General features: G+C 25.7%; 1 long non-coding RNA gene across 2 annotated transcripts; it reads left to right on the forward strand.

Moving 5' to 3' along the window:
- The first annotated feature begins 1,731 nt into the window (after positions 1-1,731).
- Positions 1,732-7,053, forward strand: LOC147473557 (uncharacterized). Of its 2 annotated transcripts, none has more exons than XR_015210407.1 (3): positions 1,732-1,863; positions 5,220-5,301; positions 6,969-7,053. It is a non-coding gene; the product is annotated as an uncharacterized LOC147473557 (long non-coding RNA). The 2 variants fall into 2 exon arrangements; XR_015210408.1 differs by having other exon boundaries at positions 5,220-5,304; positions 6,969-7,047.
- Positions 7,054-11,414: the final 4,361 nt, after the last annotated feature.

Genomic DNA, 11,414 nt, shown 5'->3' on the forward strand with positions numbered 1-11,414 from the left:
GTTTTTTTTATTTGTTTTTTTTTTTTTTTTTTTTTTTTTTTTTTTTTTTTTTTTTTTTGTAGTGGATAATCCACGAAAAAAAAGAAAATGATGATTTTTTTTTTTTTTTTTTTTTTTTTTTTTTTTTTTTTTTTTTTTTTTTTTTTTTTTTTTTTTTTTTTAGTATATAAAATAAAAAGAAAATGTTGTTATTTTTTGATATTTTTTTTATTTATATATATCTCCAAATAAAAGAAAATGTTTTTTTTTTGTATATTCTTTGAATAAAAAAGAAAATGTTGTTTTTTTTTGTTGTTTTTATTTGGAAATTTTATTTATAATGATAACAAATTTTACAAATAATTAAGACAAGCTGCACAACAAGTCGCGGACACAAGTCCTTTCTCGAACTCCAAATCCTATCCTCCTAAATACAAACTCGTTAGAACCAATCATTGTCATTAGGTTGTAGTCCATAATTTTTTTGCAATCACTAAAGCAAAATTTTAACAGATTGTTGTGCCAAGAAAAACAACAAAAAAACCGAACGGAATGAAATAATGTTGGTTAACTCTACAAGCCTCCTCAAGTTATTACACAATAAGAAAGAGAAAGCACATAAAATGAGACATGACTTTTGTATGAACACTCTTACGTGGTATGTGCGTGAAAAGTTAATTTTTTCAAGATGGGGTTTTTAACTTCAGATTTCCTAGATGAAGATCGTGGCTTTGTAATGATGTAGAACATATGGAAAAATGTTTCAGAAGGTAGTTAGACCAACATATATATTCTGAATTGATGATGCAAACAAACTTCAGTGGAAGTGTTAAGAAGAGTAGTTAAGAGCTTTAGAGAGTAGTGCACGTATTTGGATCAGATTTTTTTGTTAAGTTTTTTTTTAGCTTTGTTTTTTTAGTTTTTTTTTTTTTTTTTTTTTTTTTTTTTTTTTTTTTTTTTTTTTTTTAATGGATAAAAAAAAAAAAAAAAAAAAATTATTTTTTTTTTTTTTTTTTTTTTTTTTTTTTTTTTTTTTTTTTTTTTTTTTTATATACTCTACTTAATAAAAAAAAATGTTGTTGTTGTCGTTATTGATTTTTTTTATTTATAGTATATACTCTCCAAAGAAAAAGAAAATTTTTTTTTGTATATTCTCTTGAAAAAAAAAAAAAAATGTTGGTTTTGTTGTTGTTTTTTTAAGTGGAAATTTTATTTATAATGATAACAAATTTTACAAATAATTAAGACAAGCCGCACAACAAGTTTGGTGGACACAAGTCCTTTTCGAACTCCAAATCCTATCCTCCTAAATACAAACTCGTTAGAACCAATTGTCATTAGGTTGTAGTCCATTATTTTTTCGCAATCACTAAAGTTTTTTTTAACAGATTGTTGTGCAAAGAAAACAACAAGTGTCGAAACCGAACGGAATGAAACAATGTTTGGTTAACTCTACAAGCCTCCCAAGTTATCACACAATAAGAAAGAGAAAGCACATAAAATGAGACATGACTTTTGTATGAACACTCTTACGTGGTATGTGCGTGAAAAGTTAATTTTTTCAAGATGGGGTTTTTAACTTCAGATTTCCTAGATGAAGATCGGGGCTTTGTAATGATGTTGAACATATGGAAAAATGTTTCAGAAGGTAGTTAGACCAACACGTATATTATATTGAATTGATGGCGAATTGATTTTAGAACTTCAAGAAGAAGTTAAATTAAAGTGCAATAAGAATTTTTTTATGAATTTTTTTTTTTAGTTTTTAAGTTTTTTTTTTTTTTTTTTTTTTTTTTTTTTTGTTTTTTTTTTTTTTTTTTTTTTTTTTTTTTTTTTTTTTTTTTTTTTTTTTTTTTTTTTTTTTTTTTTTTTTTTTTTTTTTTTGTTTTGGATAATAAAAAAAAAAAAAAAAAATTTTTTTTTTTTTTTTTTTTTTTTTTTTTTTTGTATATATATCTTTTTAAAAAAAAAAAAATGTTGTTGTCGTTATTGATATTTTTTATTTATAGTATATACTTCCAAAAAAAAAAAAATTTTTTTTTGTTATTCTCTTCAAAAATAAAAAGAAAATGTTGGTTTTGTTGTTGTTTTTAAGTGGAAATTTTATTTATAATGATAACAAATTTTACAAATAATTAAGACAAACATTGCAAACAAGTTTGTGACACAAGTCCTTTTCGAACTCCAAATCCTATCCCCTAAATACAAACTCGTTTAGAACCAACTCGTCATTAGGTTGTAGTCCATTATTTTCTGCAATCACTAAAAAATTTTTAACAGATTGTTGTGTAAAAAAAACAAAAGTGTCGAAACCGAACGGAATGAAACAATGTTGTTGGTTAACTCTACAAGCCTCCTCAAGTTATCACACAATAAGAAAGAGAAAGCACATAAAATGAGACATGACTTTTGTATGAACACTCTTTACGTGGTATGTGCGTGAAAAGTTAATTTTTTCAAGATGGGTTTTTAACTTCAGATTTCCTAGATGATGAAGATCGGCTTTGTAATGATGTAGAACATATGGAAAAAAAATGTTGAAGAAGGTAGTTAGACCAACATTATATATATTGAATTGATGAAAATAAACTTCAATGAAGTGGAAGTTGTTAAGAGCTTAGAGTAGTGCACGCCGATCAGATTTGAGCGAGAATAAGTTCGCTTAGCTTTGTTTTTGTTAGTTTTTTATTTGTTTTTTTTTTTTTAGGTTTTTTTTTTTTTTTTTTTTTTTTTTTGTTAATTTGAGTGGATAATCCATTAAAAAAAAAAAAAATTTTTTTTTTTTTTTTTTTTTTTTTTTTTTTTTTTTTTTTTTTTTTATATATACTATTTTTAATAAAAAATGTTGTTGTTATATTTATTTTTTTTTTTTATTTATATATATATCTCCAAATAAAAGAAAATGTTTTTTTTTTTATATTTCTTGAATAAAAGAAAATGTTGGTTTTGTTGTTTTTTTAAGTGGAAATTTTATTTATAATGATAACAAATTTTACAAATAATTAAGACACAAGCCGCACAACAAGCTGATGACACAAGTCCTTTCTGAACTCCAAATCCTATCCTCCTAAATACAAACTCGTTAGAACCAATTGTCATTAGGGTTGTAGTCCATTATTTTTGCAATCACTAAAGCTTTTTAACAGATTGTTGTGCCAAAGAAAAAAACAAAAGGTGTTAAACCGAACGGAATGAAACAATGTTGGTTAACTCTACAAGCCTCCTCAAGTTATCACAAATAAGAATAAGAAAGAGAAAGCACATAAAATGAGACATGACTTTTTTTGTATGAACACTCTTTACGTGGTATGCGTGAAAAGTTAATTTTTTCAAGATGGGGTTTTTAACTTCAGATTTCCTAGATGAAGATCGTGGCTTTGTAATGATGTAGAACATATGGAAAAATGTTTCAGAAGGTAGTTAGACCAACACGTATATTCTGAATTGATGGCACAAACTTCAATAGTGGAAGTTGTTAAGAGCTTCTAGAGTAGTGCACGTGATTTGTATTTGAGCGAGAATAATAAGTTTAGTTTGTTTTTTTTTTTTTTTTTTTTTTTTTTTTTTTTTTTTTTTTTTTTTTTTTTTTTTTTTTTTTTTTTTTTTTGTAGTGGATAATCCACGAAAAAAAGAAAATGATTTTTTTTTTTTTTTTTTTTTTTTTTTTTTTTTTTTTAGTATATATAAAATAAAAAAAATGTTGTTGTCGTTATTGATTTTTTTTTATTTATAGTATATATCTCCAAATAAAAGAAAATTTTTTTTTATATTCTAAAAAAAAAAAAAAATGTTGGTTTTGTTGTTGTTTTTTTAAGTGGAAATTTTATTTATAATGATAACAAATTTTACAAATAATTAAGACAAGCGCACAACAACAAGTTTTGTGACACAAGTCCTTTTCGAACTCCAAATCCTATCCTCCTAAATACAAACTCGTTAGAACCAATTCATCATTAGGTTGTAGTCCATAATTTTTTTGCAATCACTAAAAAGCAAAATTTTACATTGATTGTTGCCAAGAAAAACAACAAAGAGGTCGAAACCGAACGGAATGAAACAATGTTTGGTTAACTCTACAAGCCTCCTCAAGTTATCACACAATAAGAAAGAGAAAGCACATAAAATGAGACATGACTTTTTTTGTATGAACACTCTTACGTGGTATGTGCGTGAAAAGTTAATTTTTTCAAGATGGGGTTTTTAACTTTCAGATTCCTAGATGAAGATCGTGGCTTTTGTAATGATGTAGAACATATGGAAAAATGTTTCTGAAGGTAGTTAGACCAACACGTATATTCTGAATTGATGGCGCAAACTTCAATAGTGGAAGCTGTTAAGAGCTTCTAGAGTAGTAGTGCAGTTTTGATTTGATTTGAGTAGAATAAGTTCGCTTAGTTTTTTTTTTAGTTTTTTTTTTGTTTTATTTTTTTTTTTTTTTTTTTTTTTTTTTTTTTTTTTTTTTTTTTTTTTTTTTTTTTTTTTGGATAAAAAAAAAAAAAAAAAAAATTTTTTTTTTTTTTTTTTTTTTTGTAGTATATACTCTTTTTAAAAAAAGAAAATGTTGTTGTCGTTATTGATATTTTTTTTTATTTATAGTATATACTCTCCAAATAAAAGAAAAAATTTTTTTTTTGTATATTCTCTTTGAATAAAAGAAAAAATGTTGGTTTTGTTGTTTTTTTTTAAGTGGAAATTTTATTTATAATGATAACAAATTTTACAAATAATTAAGAAAGCGCACAAAACAAGTGTGACAAGTCCTTTCTCGAACTCCAAATCCTATCCTCCCGAATACAAACTCGTTAGAACCAATTGTCATTAGGTTGTAGTCCATTATATTTTTCAATCAATCACTAAAGCAAAATTTTATTGATTGTGCCAAGAAAAAAAAAGTGTTTAAACCGAACGGAATGAAATAATGTTGGTTAACTCTACAAGCCTCCTCAAGTTATTACACAATAAGAAAGAGAAAGCACATAAAATGAGACATGGCTTTTGTATGAACACTCTTACGTGGTATGTGCGTGAAAAGTTAATTTTTTCAAGATGGGGTTTTTAACTTCAGATTTCCTAGATGAAGATCGTGGCTTTGTAATGATGTAGAACATATGGAAAAATGTTTCAGAAGGTAGTTAGACCAACATATATATTCTGAATTGATGGCGCAAACTTCAATAGTGGAAGCTGTTAAGAGCTTCTAGAGTAGTGCACGCGACTGTATTTGAGCAGAATAAGTTTAGTTTTTTTGTTTTTTTTTTTTTTTTTTTTTTTTTTTTTTTTTTTTTTTTTTTTTTTTTTTTTTTTTTTTTTTTTTTTTTTTTTGTAGTGGATAATCCACGAAAAAAAAAAATGATTTTTTTTTTTTTTTTTTTTTTTTTTTTTTTTTTTTTTTTTGTAGTATATTTTTTTTTTATGTAATAAAAAAAAAAAAATGTTGTTATTCGTTATTGATATTTTTTATTTATAGTATATACTCTCCAAAAAAAGAAAATGTTTTTTTTTATATTAAAAAAATAAAAGAAAATGTTGTTTTTTTGTTGTTTTTTTAAGTGGAATTTTTTATTTATAATGACAAACAAATTTTACAAATAATTAAGACAAGCGCAACAACAAAGCCGTGACACAAGTCCTTTTTCGAACTCCAAATCCTATCCCCAAAATACAAACTCGTTAGAACCAATCATTAGGTTGTAGTCCATAATTTTTCTGCAATCACTTTTTTTTTAACAGATTGTTGTGCCAAGAAAAAACAACAATGTCGAAAACCGAACGGAATGAAACAATCTTTGGTTAACTCTACAAGCCTCCTCAAGTTATTACACAATAAGAAAGAGAAAGCACATAAAAATGAGATGACTTTTTTTTGTATGAAACACTTTACGTGGTATAATGCGTGAAAAGTTAATTTTTTCAAGATGGGGTTTTTAACTTCAGATTTCCTAGATGAAGAAGATCGGCTTTTTGTAAATGATGTAGAACATATGAAAAAAAAATTTTTGAAGGTAGTTAGACCAACAATATATATTCTGAATTGATGATGGCAAAAACTTCAATAGTGGAAGTTGTTAAGAGCTTCTAGAGTAGTGCACGCCGATTTGTATTTTGATAATAAAGTAAGTTAGCTTTGTTTTTGTTTTTTTATTTGTTTTTATTTTTTATTTTTTTTTTTTTTTTTTTTTTTTTTTTTTTAAAAAAAAAAGAAAATGATTTTTTTTTTTTTTTTAATTGGAAAAAAAAAATTTTTTTTTTTTTTTTTTTTTTTTTTGTTTTTTTATATACTCTAAATAAAAAAAAATGTTGTTATCGTTATTGATTTTTTTTTTATTTTATATATACTCTAAAATAAAAAAAAAGAAAAAAATTTTTTTTTTTTATAGAAAAAAAAAAATAAAAGAAAATGTTGGTTTTGTTGTTGTTTTTAAGTGGAAATTTTATTTATAATGATAACAAATTTTACAAATAATTAAGACAAGCGTCGCACAACAAGTTGTGACACAAGTCCTTTCGAACTCCAAATCCTATCCTCCTAAATACAAACTTCGTTAGAACCAATTGTCATTAGGTTGTAGTCCATAATTTTCTCAATCACTAAAAGCAAATTTTTAACAGATTGTTGTGCCAAGAAAACAAACAAAAGTTGTTTAAACCGACGGAATGAAACAATGTTTGGTTAACTCTACAAGCCTCCTCAGTTATTTATCACACAATAAGAAAAAGAAAGCACATAAAATGAGACATGACTTTTGTATGAACACTCGTGGTGGTATGTGCGTGAAAAGTTATTTTTTTTTCAAGATGGGTTTTTTTAGATTTTCAGATTTCCTAGATGAAGATCGTGGCTTTGTAATGATGTAGAACATATGGAAAAATGTTTCTGAAGGTAGTTAGACCAACACGTATATTCTGAATTGATGGCGCAAACTTCAATAGTGGAAGTTTTGTTAAGAGCTTTCTAGAGTAGTGCACCGATTGTATTTGAGCGTAATAAGTTGTTTTTTTTTTTTTTTTTTTTTTTTTTTTTTTTTTTTTTTTTTTTTTTTTTTTTTTTTTTTTTTTTTTTTTTGTTTTTGTAGTGGATAATCCACGAAAAAAAGAAAATGATGATGTTTTTTTTTTTTTTTTTTTTTTTGTAGTATATTTTTTTTAAAAAAAAAGAAAATGTTGTTGTTGTTATTATTGATTTTTTTTTATTTATAGTATATACTCTCCAATAAAAAAAAAAAAATTTTTTTTTTTGTATATTCTCTTGAATAAAAAGAAAAATGTTGGTTTTGTTGTTGTTTTTAAGTGGAAATTTTATTTATAATGATAACAAATTTTACAAATAATTAAGACAAGCGCACAACAAGTTTTTGTGACACAAGTCCTTTTTCGAACTCCAAATCCTATCCTCCTAAATACAAACTCGTTAGAACCAAATTGTCATTAGGTTGTAGTCCATAATTTTTTCGCAATCAAAAAGCAATTTTAACAGATTGTTGTGCCAAGAAAACAACAAGTGTCGAAACCGAACGGAATGAAACAACAATGGTTGGTTAACTCTACAAGCCTCCTCAAGTTATCACACAATAAGAAAGAGAAAGCACATAAAATGAGACATGACTTTTGTATGAACACTCTTACGGTATGTGGTGTGAAAAGTTAATTTTTTCAAGATGGGGTTTTTAACTTCAGATTTCCTAGATGAAGATCGTGGCTTTTTGTAATGATGTAGAACATATGGAAAAATGTTTTGAGAAGGTAGTTAGACCAACACATATATTTTCGAATTGATGGCTTAAACTTCAATAGTGGAAGTTGTTAAGAGCTTCTCTAGAGTAGTGCACGATTGTATTTATTTTGAGAGAATAAGTTTAGCTTTTTGTTTTTTTGTTTTTGTTGTTTTTTTTTTTATTTGTTTTATTTTTTTTGTGTGTTTTTTTTTTTTTTTTTTTTTTTTTTTTTTTTTTGTAGTGGATAATCCAAAAAAAAAAAATGATGATTTTTTTTTTTTTGATGATTTTTTTTTTTTTTTTTTTTTTTTTTGTAGTATATACTCTACGAATAAAAGAAAATGTTGTTGTCGTTATTGATATTTTTTTTATTTATAGTATATACTCTCCAAATAAAAGAAAATGTTTTTTTTTGTATATTCTCTTCAAAAAAAAGAAAATGTTGGTTTTGTTGTTGTTTTTAAGTGGAAATTTTATTTATAATGATAACAAATTTTACAAATAATTAAGACAAGCGCACACAAAGTTTGTGACACAAGTCCTTTTCTCGAACTCCAAATCCTATCCTCCTAAATACAAACTCGTTAGAACCAACTGTCATTAGGTTGTAGTCCATAATTTTTTTGCAATCACTAAAGCAAATTTTAACAGATTGTTGTGCCAAGAAAAAACAAAGCGTGTGTAAAACCGAACGGAATGAAACAATCTTTGGTTAACTCTACAAGCCTCCTCAAGTTATCACACAATAAGAAAGAGAAAGCACATAAAATGAGACATGACTTTTGTATGGAACACTCATACGTGGTATGTGCGTGAAAAGTTAATTTTTTCAAGATGGGGTTTTTAACTCAGATTTCCTAGATGAAGATCGGGGCTTTGTAATGATGTTGAACATATGGAAAAATGTTTCAGAAGGTAGTTAGACCAACACGTATATTCTGAATTGATGGCGCAAACTTCAATAGTGGAAGCTGTTAAGAGCTTCTAGAGTAGTGTGCCGTTGATTGTATTTGAGCGAGAATAAGTTGCTTAGCTTTAGTTTTTGTTAGTTTTTTTTGTTTTATTTTTTTTTTTTTTTTTTTTTTTTTTTTTTTTTTTTTTTTTTTTTTTTTTTTTTTTTTTTTTTTTGTAATGGATAAAAAAAAAAAAAAAAAAATGATTTTTTTTTTTTTTTTTTTTGATTTTTTTTTAGTATATACTCTACTTAATAAAAAAAGAAAATGTTGTTGTCGTTATTGATTTTTTTTTTTATTTATAGTATATACTCTCCAAATAAAAAAAAATGTTTTTTTTGTATATTCTCTTGAATAAAAGAAAATGTTGGTTTTGTTGTTGTTTTAAGTGGAAATTTTATTTATAATGATAACAAATTTTACAAATAATTAAGACAAGCGCGCAACAACAAGCCGCGTGACACAAGTCCTTTCGAACTCCAAATCCTATCCTCCTAAATACAAACGTTAGAGAACCAATTGTCATTAGGTTGTAGTCCATAATTTTTGCAATCACTAAAAGCAGCCTTTTAACAGATTGTTGTGCCAAAGAAAACAACAAGTGTCAAACCGAACGGAATGAAACAATCTTTGGTTAACTCTACAAGCCTCCTCAAGTTATCACACAATAAGAAAAGAAAGCACATAAAATGAGACATGACTTTTGTATGAACACTCTTACGTGGTATAATGTGAAAAGTTAATTTTTCAAGATGGGGTTTTAACTTCAGATTTCCTAGATGAAGATCGTGGCTTTGTAATGATGTAGAACATATGGAAAAATGTTTCTGAAGGTAGTTAGACCAACACATATATTCTGAATTGATGGCGCAAACTTCAATAGTGGAAGCTGTTAAGAGCTTCTAGAGTAGTGCACGCGACTGTATTTGAGCAGAATAAGTTCAGTTAGCTTTGTTTTGTTTTTTGTTAGTTTTTTTTTTTTTTTTTTTTTTTATTTTTTTTTTTTTTTTTTTTTTTTTTTTTTGTTGTGGTTAATCCAAAAAAAAAAAAAATAAAATGATTTTTTTTTTTTTTTTTTTTTTTTTTTTTTTTTTTTTTTATATACTCTACTTAATAAAAGAAAATGTTGTTGTCGTTATTGATATTTTTTTTATTTATAGTATATACTCTCCATATAAAAGAAAATGTTTTTTTTTTTATATTCTCTTCGAATAAAAGAAAATGTTGGTTTTGATGTTGTTTTTAAGTGGAAATTTTATTTATAATGATAACAAAATTTACAAATAATTAAGACAAACGTATAACAAGTTGTGACACAAGTCCTTTCTGAACTGCAAATCCTATCCTCCTGAATACAAACTCGTTAGAACCAATTGTCATTAGGTTGTAGTCCATAATTTTTTGCAATCACTAAAAGCAAATTTTTTAACAGATTGTTGTGCAAAAAAAACAACAATGTTTAAACCGAACGGAATGAAACAATCTTTTGGGTTAACTCTACAAGCCTCCTCAAGTTATCACACAATAAGAAAGAGAAAGCACATAAAATGAGATGACTTTTTTTTATATGAACACTCTTACGTGGTATGTGCGTGAAAAGTTAATTTTTCAAGATGGGGTTTTTAACTCAGATTTCCTAGATGAAGATCGTGGCTTTGTAATGATGTAGAACATATGGAAAAATGTTTCAAAAGGTAGTTAGACCAACACGTATATTCTGAATTGATGGCACAAACTTCAATAGTGGAAGCTGTTAAGAGCTTCTAGAGTAGTAGTGCACGTATTTGATCGTATTTGAGCGAGAATAAGTTAGCTTTGTTTTTGTTTTTGTTTTTTTTTTTTTTTTTTTTTTTTTTTTTTTTTTTTTTTTTTTGTAGTGGATAATCCACGAAAAAAATAAAATGATTTTTTTTTTTTTTTTTTTTTTTTTTTTTTGTAGTATATACTCTACGAATAAAAGAAAATGTTGTTGTCGTTATTGATATTTTTTTATTTATAGTATATACTCTCCAAATAAAAGAAAATGTTTTTTTTTTGTATATTCTCTTCGAATAAAAGAAAATGTTGGTTTTGTTGTTGTTTTTAAGTGGAAATTTTATTTATAATGATAACAAATTTTACAAATAATTAAGACAAGCGTACAACAAGCTGTGACACAAGTCCTTTCTGAACTGCAAATCCTATCCTCCTGAATACAAACTCGTTAGAACCAATTGTCATTAGGTTGTAGTCCATAATTTTCTGCAATCACTAAAGCAGCTTAACAGATTGTTGTGCCAAGAAAACAACAGTGTCGAAACTGAACGGAATGAAACAATGCTGGTTAACTCTACAAGCCTCCTCAAGTTATCACACAATAAGAAAGAGAAAGCACATAAAATGAGACATGACTTTTGTATGAACACTCTTACGTGGTATGTGCGTGAAAAGTTAATTTTTTCAAGATGGGGTTTTTAACTTCAGATTTCCTAGATGAAGATCGGGGCTTTGTAATGATGTAGAACATATGGAAAAATGTTTCAGAAGGTAGTTAGACCAACACGTATATTCTGAATTGATGGCGCAAACTTCAATAGTGGAAGCTGTTAAGAGCTTCTAGAGTAGTGCACGCGACTGTATTTGAGCAGAATAAGTTCAGTTAGCTTTGTTTTTGTTAGTTTTTTATTTTTATTTTTGTTTTTTTTTTTTTTTTTTTTTTTTTTATAGTTTTTGTGTTGTTGTTGTTGATATTTTTTATTTTTATAATTTTTTAGCAATACGTAACTGAACG

This window comes from Coptis chinensis, unplaced genomic scaffold (genome assembly GCF_015680905.1).
Source record: "Coptis chinensis isolate HL-2020 unplaced genomic scaffold, ASM1568090v1 utg2340_pilon_pilon, whole genome shotgun sequence".
Taxonomy (NCBI): domain Eukaryota; kingdom Viridiplantae; phylum Streptophyta; class Magnoliopsida; order Ranunculales; family Ranunculaceae; genus Coptis; species Coptis chinensis.